The sequence below is a fragment of the Onychomys torridus genome, chromosome 12 (genome assembly GCF_903995425.1).
Source record: "Onychomys torridus chromosome 12, mOncTor1.1, whole genome shotgun sequence".
Lineage (NCBI taxonomy): Eukaryota > Metazoa > Chordata > Mammalia > Rodentia > Cricetidae > Onychomys > Onychomys torridus.
In genome coordinates, this window is record NC_050454.1 from 75,542,602 (window position 1) to 75,561,040 (window position 18,439).

The following is an 18,439-nucleotide window of genomic DNA, read 5'->3' on the forward strand; positions in this document are numbered from 1 at the left end:
TGTGTGTGTGTGTGTGTGTGTGTGTGTGTGTGTGTACTATGTAGTGTACACTCATAGTGATCTTCCTTCCTTTGTGTCCAGATTGCTGGTACTGAAAGAATGCACTACCACACATAGCTGAAAAATAATTTTTATGATGCAAGTCTCCTCTTATGGTGGCCAGGAGGCCAGGAAGTGGTTTCAGAACCCCTAATACTGGAGATACAGATAGCAGTGAGCTTCTGTGTGTACTGGGAATGGAAGCTGGATATTCTGAAAGAAACTTTAGTGCTCTTAACCAGTAAGGTATTTTCCACCCTATGTATTCTATTCTTGATTATATTTCCTGTCTAAGGCAGCCTAGTCAGGGTCAGACACCTGATGCTGATTAAAAAGTGGAACTCTCCTCCATTTGAGTGAATTAGCCTTAGGCAGGGATGAGGTCCCTAATTATCTATTCAATACAATGTGGTCAGCCCATTATCCATATATATGCAGCCAACAAAAATGTATGCAGCAGGCTGTATTCATGTATATAAGAATACTTATTCACTTATATTTAACAAGGGAGTAGTTGGAAGGGATTTGGGAAGGGATAGAATAAAGAGATAAAAGGGGAAAGTGATGTGATATATTTTAATTATCAATTTATGAAAATAAATTTTAAATAAAAAAGAGGGGCTAGATATACAGCTCAGCAATTAAGAGCTCTGGGTGTTTTTACAGAGGACCCACGTTCTATTCCCAGAACCCACATGGTAGCTAACTATTTGTTGTAACTCCAGTCCCAGGCATCTCCTGCCTTCTTCTGGCCTCTGTAGGTACTGTGCACAGACATACACAGGCAAAACATCATATAACTATACTTTAAAAAAAAGTTAGAAAAAGGAAAGAATGGAATTATCTACAGTGATGTCATAGCCCTGAGACAGACAGCAAGCCAGGGCTATTTAAAATGAACTCCTTCTGGTCTTCCATGGAAGCTGTTGTGACCTTCTGCTGAGCCAGCCTGCTCAGAGGCAAAAGCAGCTTTGTTCTGAGGTTAATGGAGATCATCATTACTGTTCATCTAGGAGCAGAGTAAACAATGCTATTAAGTGACTTTTCCTTGAAGTTTTTTTTTTGTATTTGTGTTCTTAATCTTTTGTATCTTTGAGAATTGTGGCATTGATACAGTTATCTTTTAGATCAAACATCAAGATTGACAGGTCACATAGGCTCCAAAAAATTTATTTTTCACAGTGTCATTTATTTGATTTTCAGCTAAGGCCTTGTGGTACAAGATGAACATACCAGAGATATTTCTTTCCATCATTTTTATAATTTATATATGTTCTTATATGACTTTGAGGTGAGAATGTACCTAAATGTCTCTGTTACATTGTGATTATGTTCAGAAGTGGATTTCTTAACTGAACATGCTTGGTAATAGGAAGAACTCTACACGAATATGTCCAGACTCCCTAGGTAAAATCCACATACTTCCTTTATTTAGGAAAAGCATTGTTTTGGAAACAACTCCCATGCTCTCCCTGACTCCTGCAGGTAGGAAATCTTTTTCATTTATTCTGTCTTGGCTGTAGTGATGGCTATTCTTGGTTGTCAAATTTACTACCTCTGGAATTAACTAATACACAAAGAACTGGGTACACCTGTGAGGAATTTTTCTTAAAGGTTTTGAAATTAAAGACCTATCTTTAATCTGGATCACTTAGCTGCTTGGTAGCAGTGTACACATTTAACTCCAGCACTCAGGAGGCAGAGGCATTGGATTTTCTAAATTTGAGACCAGCTTGGTCTACAGAATGAGTTCCAGGGCTACACAGATAAACCCTGTTTTGAAAACACTAAACCTCCCCACCTCACCCCACCAAAAACCCCTAAACAATCAAAGAATAAGATCCACCTTTAATGGTAGCAGCTGATACTGAAGAAGAAAGCCCTCTTTGCCTGCTTGCCCTAGCTCTGGCTACCAAGCTCACTCCTTTACTAGCATTAGAGTCTACTGCTTTGGTCTGGTGTATACTGAGGACTAGCCGAGATATACAGCCTCATGGACTGCACAACTACTGGATTGCTCAGATTTCCACTGGTAGGCAGCCATTGTTGGACTATCTGGACCACAGCTTGTGAAACATTCTAATAAATCCACTTTCTACATACATGAAGAGATTCATTCTACCAGTCCTGTTCTTGTAGAGAGCCTTGAATAATGCAGTTGTGTTGGTTTGGGTTGTTTTTGTTGTTGTTTTGTTTTTTCATCTGCCCACTGAGAAAGATGTGCTAACAATAGTGCTCATAAAGACATTCTTAGTTCCATTGTTCTCTAAGTATTCAACTTTCCATGAAGACTACACTTTATTATTATTCACTTGCCAACAGTTTGCTCTGAATTTCAGGAATAAAACTCCTAAAGCAATGGAGCCATCATCCAGCTTTCTGATGGGAGAAAGACCAATATGATCTAGTTCCTGCTTTTCTTTCTTGATTGTCTCAAGTCCCTGTGACAACCAGGTAAAAAGTACCTTCAGTTCATCTGATCTCCTCATGAAGCCACAGATCAGACATCTCCTTTTGTGTCCTTAAATCTCTAATTGTTAATGTTATGGGCACCCTTCCACCCATGGGACAGGGGATAACTCCACCTGCATAGTATAGTGGGCTGGACAAGCTAGCTAGCTACATTGTGTCCAGGAGAAAGAAGAAGAGTGCCTATGGAGTGCAGGAAGATAGCAGGGTCTGGAGCCAGGGGCAAGTGCTATTGAAATGCATATCTCTGTAGATCTGGAAAATGTCTGTGTCTGGGTGGAAGGCATGATCAGAAACCAGTGTGTGTGTCTTTAAGAATACTGTAACCCTATGGGAGGTGCTCTTGTCACTCAGACCTCAGTAGCCAATCAGACCCTCTAGTCGACCTGCCAGTCAGAAGTGGTGCAGGGCTCTTCCGGGCACCAGGCTTCAGGCGTGGCTTTGAAGAGGAGCTGGCGCCAGTAGTTTTGTGTGCTGTGCGTGCTGAAATTACTGCTGCTGGGAGCTGAGTGGAGAGCTTGGGTGAGCTGTGAAACCACGACATGGTGAGTTAGGGGCTGCTGTCCCCAGATGGGGAGGTGCGGGAGCCAGTGTGGTGGATCCTCCCCGGAGCTGGGTGGGAACTTGCACCAGATTCCCTGTCTTGTGAGGTCCCGAGCGGTCCTTGCAACTCCCTGGACCCAGGGGCAGACCTCTGAATAACTCTGTGGGCTGAATCTGCTCAGAGCATTGGGAACAAGGAGCTGTGTGTAGAACCATCTTTCTAGTAAACTTCTACATGCTTTTGGTGCATCCATGGAAAGCAGGTTGCCAAACTTGGAGAGGCCTAGTTTCTCCAATATCTTCTAGACACTTTGCGTTTAACGTTTACGTGTAAGATCCATTTATAGTTAATTTTGTGGAGGTTGTAAAAGGCATCTCATATGTTGTGTAGCACTCCACTTCTACACAGTGATGTAGAAGAGTAGAATTGGTGATATAAAGAATATATATAAGTCTCACAAAGTAGAATTTAGCTGAGGGAGGACTGCCTCTAAACACCCAAGAGATAAATATATGCTAACCAGCCTGTTAGAGATTAGGAAGCTAGGATACACATTTGTTCACCAGGATTATCCAGACATTTGGCTCCAAACTATTTAAAAAAAAAAAAAAATCCCTGTTTTACAACCAGCCACTAGGCCCATCCCCATATCAAAGAACAGGCCTCTTAACAAACTGCTCAAGGGGGCATTACAGGGTCACAAGCAACATTCAGGCCTGGTGTGCCATAAAGGTTCAATTTTCTTGAGAAAAGTTAAGTACTGATAGATGGGCAATGTGACACCAGGTGACAACTATTTGAAAAGGAAAACACTGTTGTGTTGAGGGCTGGCCTGATCAACAACTTTTCCTTTAGGCTCTCAAACAAGGAGAAGGAATGTGCTCAGCAGAGCCAGAAATGGCCTGGGACCTAGGCCTGGTAGTTATTCCTAAGGGCCTGATGTATTTAATAATATTTAAAGCCAGGAATATGCTTGGGTGAGCTGGTAAAGGTTTGGGGCCAGGGCCTTTTTGGAGGGATTTCTTCAGATCCTGAGAACCCAACTCTTCCTACCCCATGGAGCTATGATTATCAGTCCCAAGGCCACTGTGGGCTTAGTAATGTTTTGAGAAACCCTGTGTTTCCCTTGTGTAGCATTGTTTGATTAGCCTCCTTCTGAATTTGTCCCACTGTATATAGTTTCTGCTAACGTCATAGAAGTCTCTCATTTCCTTCCATTCCCCCCCCCCCCCCCCCAGAACTAGTATACAGGATGTTATTCTTCTTAAGAAGCTTGCTTGGCTTGTGACATAGCTTGTGCAAGACCTCTCTACTCTAGCTTTGACCTTTTCTACCTTCTACTTGTCCTATCTTTCTCATCTCCTGTGACCTTCACCTCAGGGCCCTGTCAATGAAGAATGACCTGCTGTTTCAGGTCACTGGTGTACTTAAGAAATTGTTCTGGGAATATCTTTTGTGTGTAACTCTCTCATCTGCCTAAGTGTCTAGACTGGCAAGTTGCCTGTCTTTAAATTGTTCAAAGTATAACCTGGAGCATGAACCTAAGAGACACTTAAGGATGATGACATATGTGGAATGCTAAATCTGTCTAGGCTGGCTCCTCTTTGAATATTAGCCAGAGATGGATGCATACCATCCTTACAGAGGTTTTTCTTTATTAATCTCTTAAGTGTGTGGAGTGATTTCTCCCTGGGAATGCATGTTAATTCTAGAAGAGCTGCATTTCTATCCTGTTAGAAAAAATGTTTCTGAGACAAGCTCTCTTATTTTGACTCAGCTTGTCTTGCTTGATTCCAGTCTGTTGTTCTCCAGGGCAATGATCTTGCTGTCTTTTATATTACACCTTCAAAATTCTTAAATTAAATGACTGTACCATCTCAGAGTTTTAAAATTATCCATTTGAGTCATGTAGTTGACTATTCAATGCAGTCACAGGAAAAGGATTTGCATGTGGAGCATTGCTTCTGCCTTTAGATCAAAATAGGAGGGATATTTTCTTGTGTACACCTCAGGCGAAACATATGCAATCAGCTACTGGAGTCACCATTATGAAAAAGGACCTGACTGTGGTAGGGAGAGTGACTTTGTAATTTCCCAGCATGTTTTAATTCATGTCTTGTGAATGAAGACAGACCAGACTGGGTGATGTACAATTTGGGAAGGTTGTCTTGCACCAAAGAATACTGAATTTTCAATTAGGCAATTCTCCTATGCAGATATGTTCAGTCCTGCTCAACACAGTTAAGTCAGCTCAGGGGTTTGAGAAAAATGCCATTGACTTTAACTTTGTGTATCAGGTTACAGATCTCAGCAGCCAACATATGCAAAAGGGCAACATCAATCTCTGTCTTATTAATGACATTCCTTCTACTAGGGAAGGGGCCCTATTCTTTTTCAAAGTCCATATAGCTAAGTTTTTTTAATTTAAAAATACATTATTTTTTCACCTATTTTTAAATATTTTCTTTTAGTGCATTACTGCTATTATTTCTATTTGTTTCTGTTTCCTAATGTTTCTATGTCATTAATAATTTCATTCCTTTTCTCTCAAGTGATGTTATGGATTTCTGTGTAGAGCAAAGTCTTCTATAGCTTAGACTGGCCTCATGGTATGTAATTTAAAATTGCTTTGAGAAATTAATCCTGCCTCTGCTGCCCAGTGCTGGGAAGACAGTCCTGAAACTCCCTCCAGACTGGGCATTGACTAGTCAGTGAGAAGGAAAAATAGACCAGTTAACAAGTGACCTCCAATCTTTTTGGCTTTTAGTGGAGACTTATAAATGAAGAGGGACCTGTGCAAGAATTGAGTTCATTGACCAACTTTGAAGCTGGTGTAGTGACAGTACAGAAATGGAGAGGCAGGACTGTGGTTGAGAGCTTTGCTACTTCATCAGTAGTTGAGATTAGCAATGTGGAATTAGTCAATTTTAGATGTTCTATAAATGTCCTGATTAGACATTTCTTGGGGCCCACAAATCAGGACAATCAAGAATCTAGGTAAAGGACACTGACCTTATCATGAAACCAAATTGCTATAGTTACAGTAGTTAAACCAAAATTGAAGATCTGGGTAACATGTCATGGCCCTGCTTAACAGGATTGGTGTTTTTCTGGTTTAAGATGTTCATCCCTAGAGAAAAGGTGTGAGAAATCTTTGATGTGCTCTAATACAAATCTCTAGTTTCTGGAGCACAAGGCCATAAAAGCCTGTTTCAACTTTTCAAAATAATCTTGAGATTATAACTATATCATATTCACATTCTCTTCCTGCCTCCAGGCCCTACCATGACCCCTCATTGTTTTCTAATTCATGGCCTATTTTTCTTTAACAACAGTTACTGTGTGAATATGACCTGTGTTTGTCTACAGGATCTCCCAGCTATGAGGCATTGGGTTGGCTGCACTGGACATTGAGTGTGTAATAGAATGTGCACACAAAGGATCCTATATTTGGATGGAATAGGAAGTGTTTTGCGAGAGTAGAAGAATGTCTACTAAAATACAAACTTTCTAGACTATGGCCCTGTCTGCTGGGATGGAAGGGTAGAGCTGGAAGGACTGTGCTGTCTGAGTCATTTGATCTCTGATCATCCAGAGGAGGAGCTGTTAATATGCTAAGGCTCAGCTGGGTGGCACTAGCCAATGAGGGATTCTGGGGAACCATAGCAATCAGGAGTAGAAGTGGAAGGTGTCTTGTGGGTTCTTTTCAGGATTCTCCTCTGCTTCTGCTTTTAGAGAGTTGTATGGAAGACCACAAGTAATGCCATGGTGGTTGTAGGGTGCTCAGAGCAGGTCTTCTGAGCTGTCATTTCTGCTGGGATTTGGATGGACCATGAGCCAGACTGTGGTTTTGTTGGTCCATGTGGTGACCTGGGCAGTGGCCCTTGTCCTCTGTATCTCCCTGTGTATGGATTTTCTGGGGTAAGGGAGACTCTGCAGCCCTGGCATGGGAGGATATGATACTTGTAGTACCACTGTTCAGTGTGCACATACAAGCACTGCTTTTGGTGTGCAGTAGGAAGACAGATTGGAAAACTGAAGGTCTAATTTCTAGAAGTTCTGAATATTGCATTCCACATTCAGGTTTTTCTTATAACTATTACACATAGTTTAGAAACTGGTAGAAAGATGATGTGGATCACCTTTCAGCAATACATGATTAGAATGCTTTTAAATTTCTGCTACCACCAGCTGCAATGATGTGAGTCAGTGAAGTTTATAGTTCCAGGGGACAAAAGGAGTTTCTGGTCTGCAGAAATTTCTCAGTTGTGCATGGTGTTGGGCAGGTAGATAGGGCAGAATCCACATCTTGTGCTGTAAGAAATGTGTCAGAAAGCAGATTTTAAATTATTCTTCTATGTTATTTTGGGATTGGGGAATCAGTGGGGCTGGGTTTACCTGAAACAACATGGAGGCATAAGGGGCTGCAGAGCCACAGCAAGAGATCATCTGCATTTGTAGAGAGAGCCCTAGATCATGGGGCTTCTGTCTTTGGATGAAATATCAGTAGCTGGAGGGTCAAAAACAACAGTTTAAGGGTCACTTTGAGTAGATTTTATGAAAGTTGTGAAGTCTGTGTTTGTTTAATTTCTATACACATTGAATCATAGGTAATTGGGTAGTATTGGTCAAGATCACACTTTTCTTGGCTGTTTCCTCTGGTCTTTTGATTAAAAGTTGTCTATATTTTCCTGCCTTTGTTCTTGGCTTTTTCTCTCCATCCCCTTTATTCTTTCACGTTGTATTGTATTGTATTGTACACATTCTTGATTGTTGTATCTTTGTGGTAAGTATAGAAGTCATATTATGTCAATCTGTGTACTATATTTTCATAATCCCATTGAGCATTCTGAGTATTTCCAGTGTGAATGTAGCTTTGTACTCAACTTTCCTATTATAAATTGTTGGGTATTGTCATTGGATTGTATTCATTTTATGGTGCAGATTTACTATACGCAACATCCTAATTTTGATGCATCATGTTCTGAAGGATCATTTCTTTATTTATTTAGGTTTTGTTGTTGTTGTTAATCTGTGAAAGATTTTTGTTTTATTGGATAAAAGGTATTATGAGTCTTGGCAGGTGGCTCAGCACATATTCTTTTTGGGGATAACTTGATACCTTGAGTTCAGATACCTACAGTCAAGTTGGGAGGCTCATAACTCTATACTGTTCCAGATCCAGAGGATCTGACACCCTCTTTTGTATGTCAACTGTACACATATGGAAGACATTCTCTCTCTTGCACAAACATATGCAAAAAACTAGCAGTAAACTTGTTTTTAAAAGTGATTGTGACTTATAAAGCAATTAGAGTAAAACAAGTTGATTTTAGGTGTATACTGATTCCTTAAAAATCTGTTATCTTGCATTTTGTTTTAAAAAGCTTTCATTTCCTTACTTTAATACAGACTTCTAATCATCAAGCATAAGAAACAAAATGGTGTCTAAGTGATCCTAAAAGACATCCTTTTCTTTATCATAAGAGAATGAGATACTTTTAGTAGTCAAAACTATTTTCTACAAAGTTAAAACATCAGAGGGCTTCAAGTGACTCTCTCCAATTTTGGTGGAACAGCCCTCTTCACCCAACCCATTTTCTGTTACTGGTAAAGGAGAGAACCAGTGTACAGGATGAGTGCTGGTCAGTGATTTCTTGGAGTTTGATTTTGATTAGAACTTTGTAGTTCTTGTTTAAGCGACCATCATATATATTTGTAGGTCTTCCTTTGTGTTTTGTTTGTCAGTGGTGCCATCTATGTTGTTGATTTTATTAATTGTAATCTAATTATATTGTTCATTTCCTGGAAAATGATGGACCTTCACCAATTCTCTATTCAGAAAATTTCTTATGAGTTCCTTGAATTTTTGCTGGTTTGGGAAGTTTCTATGGAGAGACAGTTTTAGTTTTTTCTTCTTGATATTAGTTCCCTCTTCCTATTTTCTGGCATATCTGTGTTTTCCAATTGCTGCTATCTTCATGTTTGTGTTTTTGCTGCTTAAGTGATTGATATGATTAATACATTAGCTTTGGATCTTTAAAACCTTCTCATATATTATTGTCTCTTTTAATTAGCCTGAGCTGTCAATATGACATAGCCTAGAGTCATCTGAGGGAACATCAATTGAGGTTGTGCCTAGATCAGAATATCTGGTTACTTTGAGAAAGATTGTGTTGATTTTGATTGATGTGGGAAGGCTCTTCCACTGAGTTGACAATATCTCTGAGCAAATGGGTCTGGGCTGGATAAGAGAGCTAGCTGAGCATAAGACAGTGACAAAGCAAGAGAGAAAGCCAGCAAACAATGGTTCCACGTTTTTCCTTCAGTTATTAACTTGAGTTTCTATCCTAAGCTCACAAGGAGGAACTGTGACCTAGGGGTATCAACCAAATTAATCTGTTCATTATCTGAGTTGCTTTTGGTTAGATAATTTTAACCCAGCAACAGAGAAGGAGGTTAGAACAAAAAATGGTACCTCAAAAGCAATTTTGTTGATGCGAAAGACCCAGGAGTGTTGACTTTTGGAAAAATATTGAAGATATTAGGACTTAAGATTAGGCAAAAGCCATAGAAAGCTAGACCCAGAGCTTAATTGGCTGTTCTTGCAGGTCCTGGAAGATAGGTATATTTAGAGTAATGGCAGACAGTGGAGGTCAAGGTCATAGGATTTTAATGGGAAATAGACTCTGCAGGGAACCATGGAGTTGGCCTGACCTACACACCTTGAGAGACATGTGTCATAAGTTTTTCAGGTTAAAGTCCATGGCTTGTGGGTCACAATGTGCCTTCTAGTTCCTGACAGACTGAGGCACTCCTCAGGCAGTGAAGCATTCAGGCTGATTTGTATTTCTCTGTATGATCCTTTAGTAGTCAAGGAAGCATTGAAACTTAACAAGACAATTGGTCTTAGACATTAATCTTGTGTACCCTGTATAGCTCACAAACTTCATTGTATCTTGGCAACTACAACTGTTTTGATCCTGGAAATTGCCATTATGTTCTGTTTCTGATAAAGATATAAACAGTCTGATTGCTCTCAATAAAACAGTCACAGCCTTGTCTTGCTGTGGCCCCTCCAGCCCAAGCCTGGCTTTATTCCTTGTGGCCCTATCAGGTGATCTTGACCTGGTAAGTAAGCTCAGGTACTTAGGAACCTTCATGAAAAATTTAGCTACAGTTAATTTCTGTGATATTTTGGCCCCAAATCTTTCTTATTCTCTCCATATTCTAAAAAGGTGAGTAAGGCAAATGGGCTGATTTCTTGGATAAAATATTGCTTCTGTTGGATGGTTATTACTGTTGACTCATTCAGGTCTACAGTGAAAAAGAAATACAAGTAGAATGAAATGAAAACTCTGTTTTCTTGAGAAAAACAGAAGTAGGTAGTTTCAGATGGCAGTCCAGTGGTAAAAAAGAAGCAGGGATTTTCAAGGACTTTAACACCATTAAAGGGAAGGCCCTTGCTCTGCATTTGAAGCCTAGAAAGGTACTCCAAGTGTAAGACTCCACCCAGCTAAGTCCTTAATTTATGGAAGGAATATGCAAAATAATTCCTTGTCCTAGGAGCAACATCATACAGAACCTGCAGTAAATTTGGTCCAAGCTTGGTAGGGTCCATCAAATCTTGGCACTGATTCTGGAAACAAAAAAGATGCAAAATGTAAAGGTCATGGATTCTTCTGTGGTCAGCTTATCACTATTGTACCCATCTGTGTTTGGCAGAGTCAGAGTCCCAGTGAAGAGATTGTGAGAGTTCATTGCATGAAGTGGTGAGTGAAGCTGGGTTGCATTTGGGACCACAGGATGTTGAGATGTCCAAGCTAAGACATCTGCCATGGAGAGCTGCATATGGGGAATGAAAGTAACAAAAGAGCGAGATATATGAGAAATGCAGGGTGTTGTGTGATATTTTGATAATAAAACTTGTTTGGAGTCAGAGAGCAGAGCCAAATACTGTAGAAATTTGAAGGACTGTGGACAGATAGGAGACAGGAAGCAGTAAGGTGGGACTGAGAGAGGATCTTTCCCCTTTTTGACTGGAGGAACTGAAGAGGCTGGAGTTACTGATGGCTGCTCCACTGCTTCTCTGATCTTTCAGGTTCTTACCCTGAAATCTGACTTCCTATTTTTTATTGATAAAGATATTAGATTAATGCTTCATCTGGCACCTTAAAAGACATGCTTAATAAATGGGTAATTAAGACCCCCAGAGATAGATTACATAATAGTTTATTAACTTTAAATTTTTAAATGCTCATAAATAGGAAATGACAGCTGCAGAGAGACATTTGATAATAATAAAAAAAAACCCTGCTAAATTAAACCAACCTGTATACTTTTAAGATATGTTGACCTCAGAATAAAAACCAGGATATGTGTTATGTTGGGGAAGAGGTTTTGCTTTTGTTTTCACAGTGGGGGGGTGTAGATACCATCAACATTGGTAAAGATTAGAGTCAAACAAAAAAGATCTCTTGAGATCAGCAACCACCTTTTATTTTTTGATTCCAGTAAAATTAAAAATAGACTGGTATTTGAAAAATTTCAATACAATACTTGGAAATTTTCTAACAATTTTAGAAAAACATTCTTAAAATCCATTGGGTAAGCCGGGCGGTGGTGGCGCACGCCTTTAATCCCAGCACTTGGGAGGCAGAGGCAGGTGGATCTCTGTGAGTTCGAGGCCAGCCTGGGCTACCAAGGGAGATCCAGGAAAGGCACAAAGCTACACAGAGAAACCCTGTCTCGAAAAACAAAAACAAAACAAAACAGACCAAAATCCATTGGGTAACTGGCAGCTCTAATATTTACTTTAATAGTCATTGTTTCAGCTTCCACAATTGGAGTCTTAGTATTAAAACAAAATGTGTCAATTTACAAATAAACTAGTTAAAATGTTTCTAAAGTAGAAAAAGTTCAAGAAAAAATTTATTGATTTCATAGAATAATTGGAATGAGGAAAACAGCCTAGGAATGTAAACAGTATACAATTTCTCCCACTTTGAGTTCTCTTGAAATGTAAGTAAATATGAAGACAGTTGTTTGGAAGCTCCCTCTTGTATAGAAAACTGTCATGCTTTGAATAACGAGCCAATGATATAGAATGAAATGTTTAATTTGTTCTAAAATATTCAGTATATATTATTCATTAAATTATACAGTGAGATTTAGGCTAGCTGGAGCTTTCTAATGAGATCTTGTCTCAAACAACAAAGCAAAATTATATTCAACTATATATAATACAAATACAGTGTGTGTATTTGTGTTATTGAGGAATATCTTACTATCATATTCACTATGTAGATCAAACTGGCTTGAATTCAAGGAGATCTACCTGGCTCTGCTACTATACTTGGCTATGTTCATTTCTTTCTTTTTTTTTTTATTAAAAGTTTTTTTTTTTTATTCATTTTACCTACCAATCACAGATCCCTCCTTCCCTCCTCCCACCCCTCCAGCCTTCCCCCCAACCCACGTCCCACTCCTTCCTACCCTGGTTGGTACATTCAGTAGAGGCAAGTCCAAGCCCTTCCTCCTGCCTCAAGGTTGTGCAAGGAGTCAGGCTCCATAAAGCTAGCTCATGTACCAGGAATGTATCCTGGTTCTACTACCAGGGGGCCCCTTAAGCAGATCAAGCTACACAAACTGTCTTGCTTATGCAGAGGGCCTAGTCCAGTTTCTCTTCTCTCTCTTCAACTGGACTCCTGGAGCTCAGCCTGGTGCTTGGCTGTGGATTTCTGCATCTGCTTCCACCAGTTACTGGAGAAAGGCTCTATGATGACAGTTGGGTATTCACCGATCTGGTTACTGGGGTAAGCCAGTTCAGGCACCCTCTCCACTATTGCTAGTAGTCTAAGCTGGGATCATGTTTGCGGATTCCTGGGAACTTCCCTAGCTAACCCTATCCCCATGAAGTCTCCCTCTATCATGGTATCTCTTTCATTGTTCTCCCACTCCATCCCTGTTCCAGCTTGACCATCCCTTATGTTCTCACCCCCCACCCTCTACCCTCCCCCAACCCCCAGTTTACTCATGTAGATCTCATCTATTTTCCCTTCCCAGGATGATCCATGCATCCCTCTTTGGGTCCTCCTTGTTAGCTAGCTTCTCTGGAGCTATGGGTTATAGTCTTCTGAGAATAATTTGACAGCGACTAGTGGCTGACACAAGAAATGATATTGTCCCTGAACCTCAGGACCTCTGCTGAGATTAAGCTGGGACACTTCAGTGCATTTTGGAAAGAGATTTCAGAGTGAGTCAATACAAATCAGAGTTGGAATTTTATTTTGAGACAGGGTTTCTCTATGTATATCTGGCTATCCTTGAACTCAGAATGTAGATGAGGTTGGCCCCAAACTCCCAGAACTCTGCCAGCCTCTGCTGCCCAAGTATTGGAATAAAAGGTGTATGCCAAATCATCTTATTATAATTTTATTATTTATTTACTCATGTCTGTATGTATGTGCTCATTTATGTGTGCAAAGTTGTGCATGTGTGTCGTGGTTTGGGTGTAAAAGTCAGAGAACAGTTTTGAGTATTGATCCTTTCCCTTCTGGATATTTGAGACATGGTCTCTAGTTTGCATTCACATGTAAATAGACTTGCAGGATTTCTCTTGTCTGCCTTTTGTCTTGCTTTAAAAGCATTGGATTATAGGCAACTGTCTTTATAATGCAGAAGTAAAGGGATAGTTGCAAGGTGAGTGTTTTATCTGTTAAACCATTTTCACAGCCCTAAAGTTTTTTAAGTAGAGATTTTTGAAGTGAGTCTGTTTTATACACAGTCTCACTTTCTAACCCTGTCTGGCCTGGAACCCACTATGTAATATATAGGCTAGGCCTGGAACTTGAAGAGAACCACCTGCCTCCACCTCATGTGGTCACACCTGGGTAAGAAGATGTTTATCATGGATTTAGCACAGATATTAGTAGAAAGGATGGACTTTAGAAAAGTGTAGTCTTGTGAGGGAGAGCTGCACTTAAGAATTGATACAAAGTCATGTTACAGTTTTGGTGACTTGTATGTTCTATTTTAATGGGTTCTTAGGGAGTCTCTCTATGTGTGTTTCTCTCTCTCACTCTCCTCAGTCTCTTTCTCTCTCTATCTCACTCTCCTCTTTGTCTCTCTGTCTCTCCTTCTCTTTGGTAATGGATAATAGGTCAGTTCCAGAGGAGGCTTGTGTAGGATTCTGATTTACAAAGGTAAAAGCATGGGTCAGAAGAGTTCTGCACTGTGCCTTACTCTTCAGTGAGGCTCATTATTCTGTTTTGGCAATCATCGGAAAATTGCTACTTGCAACTGGCCAAAGAGTAAGTCCATACTCAAAAGGTTTTATATAATTTGGCCTCAAACATGGCTCATTGGTATTTGAGATATCACTTTTTTAAAAAAGAAGGGTTTTCTCTCTCTACATAGCAAATTTTATTAATTTTGTGTGATGGTTAATACTGATTTTCAACTTGATGAGGTCTAGAATTAGCCAAGGGACATTCCTCCAGACACACCTGTGAGGGCTTATCTAGATCATGTTATTCTCTGGGGTGTACTTATGACAAATTGTATATTGAGTTCATTGAGAAGAGAAGACTCTTCCCCCTCCAGAAACAGTAGCACCATTCCATTCCATGGTCTTGTTACTGGATTATGTAATAAGGACCAACATTTATTACTCTCTGGCTCCTGACTCTGGATACAGTGTGATCAGGCTAATAGTAGAATCAACATACAGTAGGTTGAAGGAATAGAAACTATCCTTGCTTGCTATCTGGCCTTGCTTGCTATTTGGCCCAGACTGGGAGTTTGCTGAGATTCTTTTGCTTTGGTGTCTTGACTGCCAATCCAAAATTTAAGGGCTCTGGGAGAGTTGTTGACCCTGTAACAGATTTGAAACACCTGCAGAGAGGACTTGAGAGGATACTGATTACAGTGGGTGTAGAGTCTAGACCCATAGGATAACAAAGAATAGATAGCTCCATATGTGGAGTAGAATTGACGTGGTAGGAAAGCTATATATGCTAGGGATGACAAAGCTTGAAACATGGAGCTTCCCCAGTCCATGAGAGCCCAGAATTTCATTAAGAATCTCAGAATTTGCACAGTGTGGTACAGGAAGCTGTTCCGAAGGGGAAGAACAGGAGCATAGCTTACTGGTTTAGTTTCCTTAAATGTGAGATTATTTGCTGTGCTCCTGTTCTTCCCTTTTTGAAAACAGTGGACTGTTACTCATTTCCCCCATAGAATATACATTAAGGAGACTGTAGACTTTTTAAACGTTGAAATTTTTCTTTTCTTTTCTTTTCTTTTTTCCAGTTTTTTGAGACAGGGTTTCTCTGTGTAATTTTGGTGCCTATCCGGTAGCCCAGGCTGGCCTCAAACTCACAGAGATCCACCTGGCTCTACCTCTCAGTGCTGGGATTAAAGGCGTGTGTCACCACTGCCTGGCAAATGTTGGAATTTTTAAAGACTATGGACTTAAGAATTTGAAAATGTTTAATGTTATGATTAACATGAGACTTTGGGGACCATGGATGGGAATGTCTAGATTGATAGGGATATACCATAAAATGATGACTCAAATGAATATATTTTCCACAAAGTTACTTTGAGTCAAGTTATTTTAGGTGTTTACTAGAAATGAGACGACTTCACTGCCCTGTTAGCTGCTCAAAATAAAAAGAACCTGGATATTAGTTCATGGACATCTGCATGGTCTCCTATTGAAACATACTAACATATGTAGATGTAACCAGCTTGTTAAATAAGAAACACAGAACCGATTGCAGAGTTAAAAACCACGAGGTCAGAGCAAAAGCGGAAAACCTTACCCTTCACTGCTTCTGCGGTTCCTCCTCTCCGCAAGAGAGCTACTTCTGTGCGTCCTGTCTATTTAAAGACTTTCTGTTCTGTTTTCTCATTGGTTGTAAACCCAGCCACATGACCTCCTTGTCACTGCCTGTTTGTACAGACCTCCAGGTCGTCTATGGTTGGTATTGAGATTAAAGGCGTGTGTCTGCCATGCTGGCTGTGTCCTTGAACACACAGAGATCCGCCTAGCTCTGCCTCCCAAGTGCTGGGATTAAATGCGTGCCCCACTACTGCTCAGCTTCTGCTCTGGCTTGCTCTGACCTCAAGGCAACTTTATTGACATACAAATAAAATCACATTTCAATACAAATAAAATATCACTATAAACATACTTTTTGTTTTGTTTTGTGTTTGAGAAAGGGTTTCTCTGTGTAGCTTTTTTTTTTTTAGCCTGTCCTGGAACTCACTTTGAGACCAGGCTGGCCTCAAACTCACAGAGATTTACCTGCCTCAGCCTCCCAAGTGCTGGGATTAAAGACATGTGCCAGCCACCACATCCCAGCTGAAACACACTTATAATAGTGATCTTTGACATACATGTTTGAATCTTCTTCTGTGTTACTAATGTATAATCTTTTTACTGCTCTCTATTTTATCATTAGCCCTACAACCCATATGCATACAACCAACAAAAAAACAGACCCAGCAGGTTATCTTCATATATTTCATATATTTCAGCATACTTATTCATACATACTTCACAGGAAAGAAGTTGGAAGTGAAGTATTTGAGAAGGGATGGAGTGAAGAGAATAAAAGGGGAAAGTGTTATAGCATCTTTTAAATGAAATGTATAGAAATAAATTTTAAATAAAAGGAGGGGCTAGAGAGATGGCTCAGCAATTAATAGCACTGGGTCTTGTTACAGAGGACCCAGGTTTCTTTCCCAGGATCACATGGTAGCTAACCATTTGCTGTAACTCTAGTCCCAGGCATCTCCTGCCTTTTACTGGCCTCTATAGGTACTGTGCACAGACACATATATAACTAAAATTAAAAAGAGGTTAAAAAAAAAAAAAAGAAAAGAATTGAATTTCCTGCAGTGATATCAGAGCCAGGGATAGTTAAAATGAACTCCTTCTTGTCCTGCATGGAAGTAGCTGTGGCCTTCTACTGAGCCAGCCTGCACAGTGGCAAAAGCAATCTTGTTCTGAGCTCAAAATAGCTCAGCAGAGCCATCCAACTAAGAGCAGTGACCACAGTGCTGATAGGTGACTTTTCCTTTTGTATTTGTGTTCTCTGTCCTCGGTTATTGTGAGAATTGTGGCGTTGATACATCTATCTATTATAGTAGATGAAACATCATGATTGACAGGTATTGCAGGCTACACAGCAATCTAATTTCACAGTACCATTTCCTTGATTTTCAGCGAAGGCTTTGTGGTACAAGATGGACATACCAGAGACATTTCTTTCCATCATTCTTATAATTTATATATGTTTCTGTATGACTCTGAGGTGAGAATGTCCCTAAATGTCTCTGCTTTTACATGTAGTCACATTTAGAAGTGCATTTGTTAACTGAGCATGCTTAGGAAGAGAGAGAACTCTACATGAACATGTCCAGATTCCCTAAGTAAAATGGACATGCTTCCTTTTTTAAGAAAAAGCATCGTTTTAGAAATAACTCCCATGCTCTCCTTGCCTCCTGCAGGCAAGAATTTTTTTTTCATTTCTTCTGTCTTGGCTGTTGTGATGGCTATTCTTGGTAGTCAAACTAACTACCTTTGGAATTAACTAATACACAAAGAATTGGGCATACCTGTGAGGGATTTTACTTAATTAAAGGGTTTGAAATGGGAAAACCCTTCATTAATCTGGATCTTTTGAGGTATTAAGATTACCCTTAATTTAGGTCAGACTTTCTGGTGGCAGTCTACATATATAAAGTATATTGAAGAAGAAAGCTGTTTCTCTTCAGCTGATTGCCCTGGCTGTGGCTAGAAAGGTCATTTCTTTACCCTCTTTAGAGCTTGGTTCTTAGGAATTGTAGTGTATACTGAAGATCAGCTGAGACATTCAGCCTCATGGACTGAATTCTTCAACTTTACATTGGTAGACAGCCAATGTTGGACTAGCTGGACCACAGCCTGTGAGACATTCTAACAAATCCACTTTCTAAATACATACAGAGTTTTATCCTATCAGTTTTGTTCAAGCAGAGAACCTTGACTAATACTGCTGTGTTTTTTTCAGCTGCCTGATGAGTGAGATATGCGAGCTAACAATAGTGCTCATAAAGGCATTCTTCCTTGCTCCATTTCTCTCTAAATATTCAGCTTATTGTGAAGACAACACTTTTTATTGTTAAATTGTCAAGAGATTGAAATGAATTTTAAAAGAAAACTCCTAAAGCAATGGAGCCATCATCCAGCCTTCTAATGGGAGAAAGACTATCTTGTTTGTGATCTGGTTCCTGCTTTTCTCTCCTGTTTGTTTGAAGACTTAGGTATGCAAAAATATTCATGAATGCAGCAAGGCTAGACTTTTCTATCTGAGGGGTAACATGTTCTGATGGTAA

At 39.8% G+C, this 18,439-nt stretch overlaps 1 pseudogene; it reads left to right on the forward strand.

Annotated features, from left to right (window-relative positions):
* Positions 1-2,936: 2,936 nt before the first annotated feature.
* LOC118593946 overlaps positions 2,937-18,439 on the forward strand; it is a 50,531-nt pseudogene continuing 35,028 nt past the window's right edge.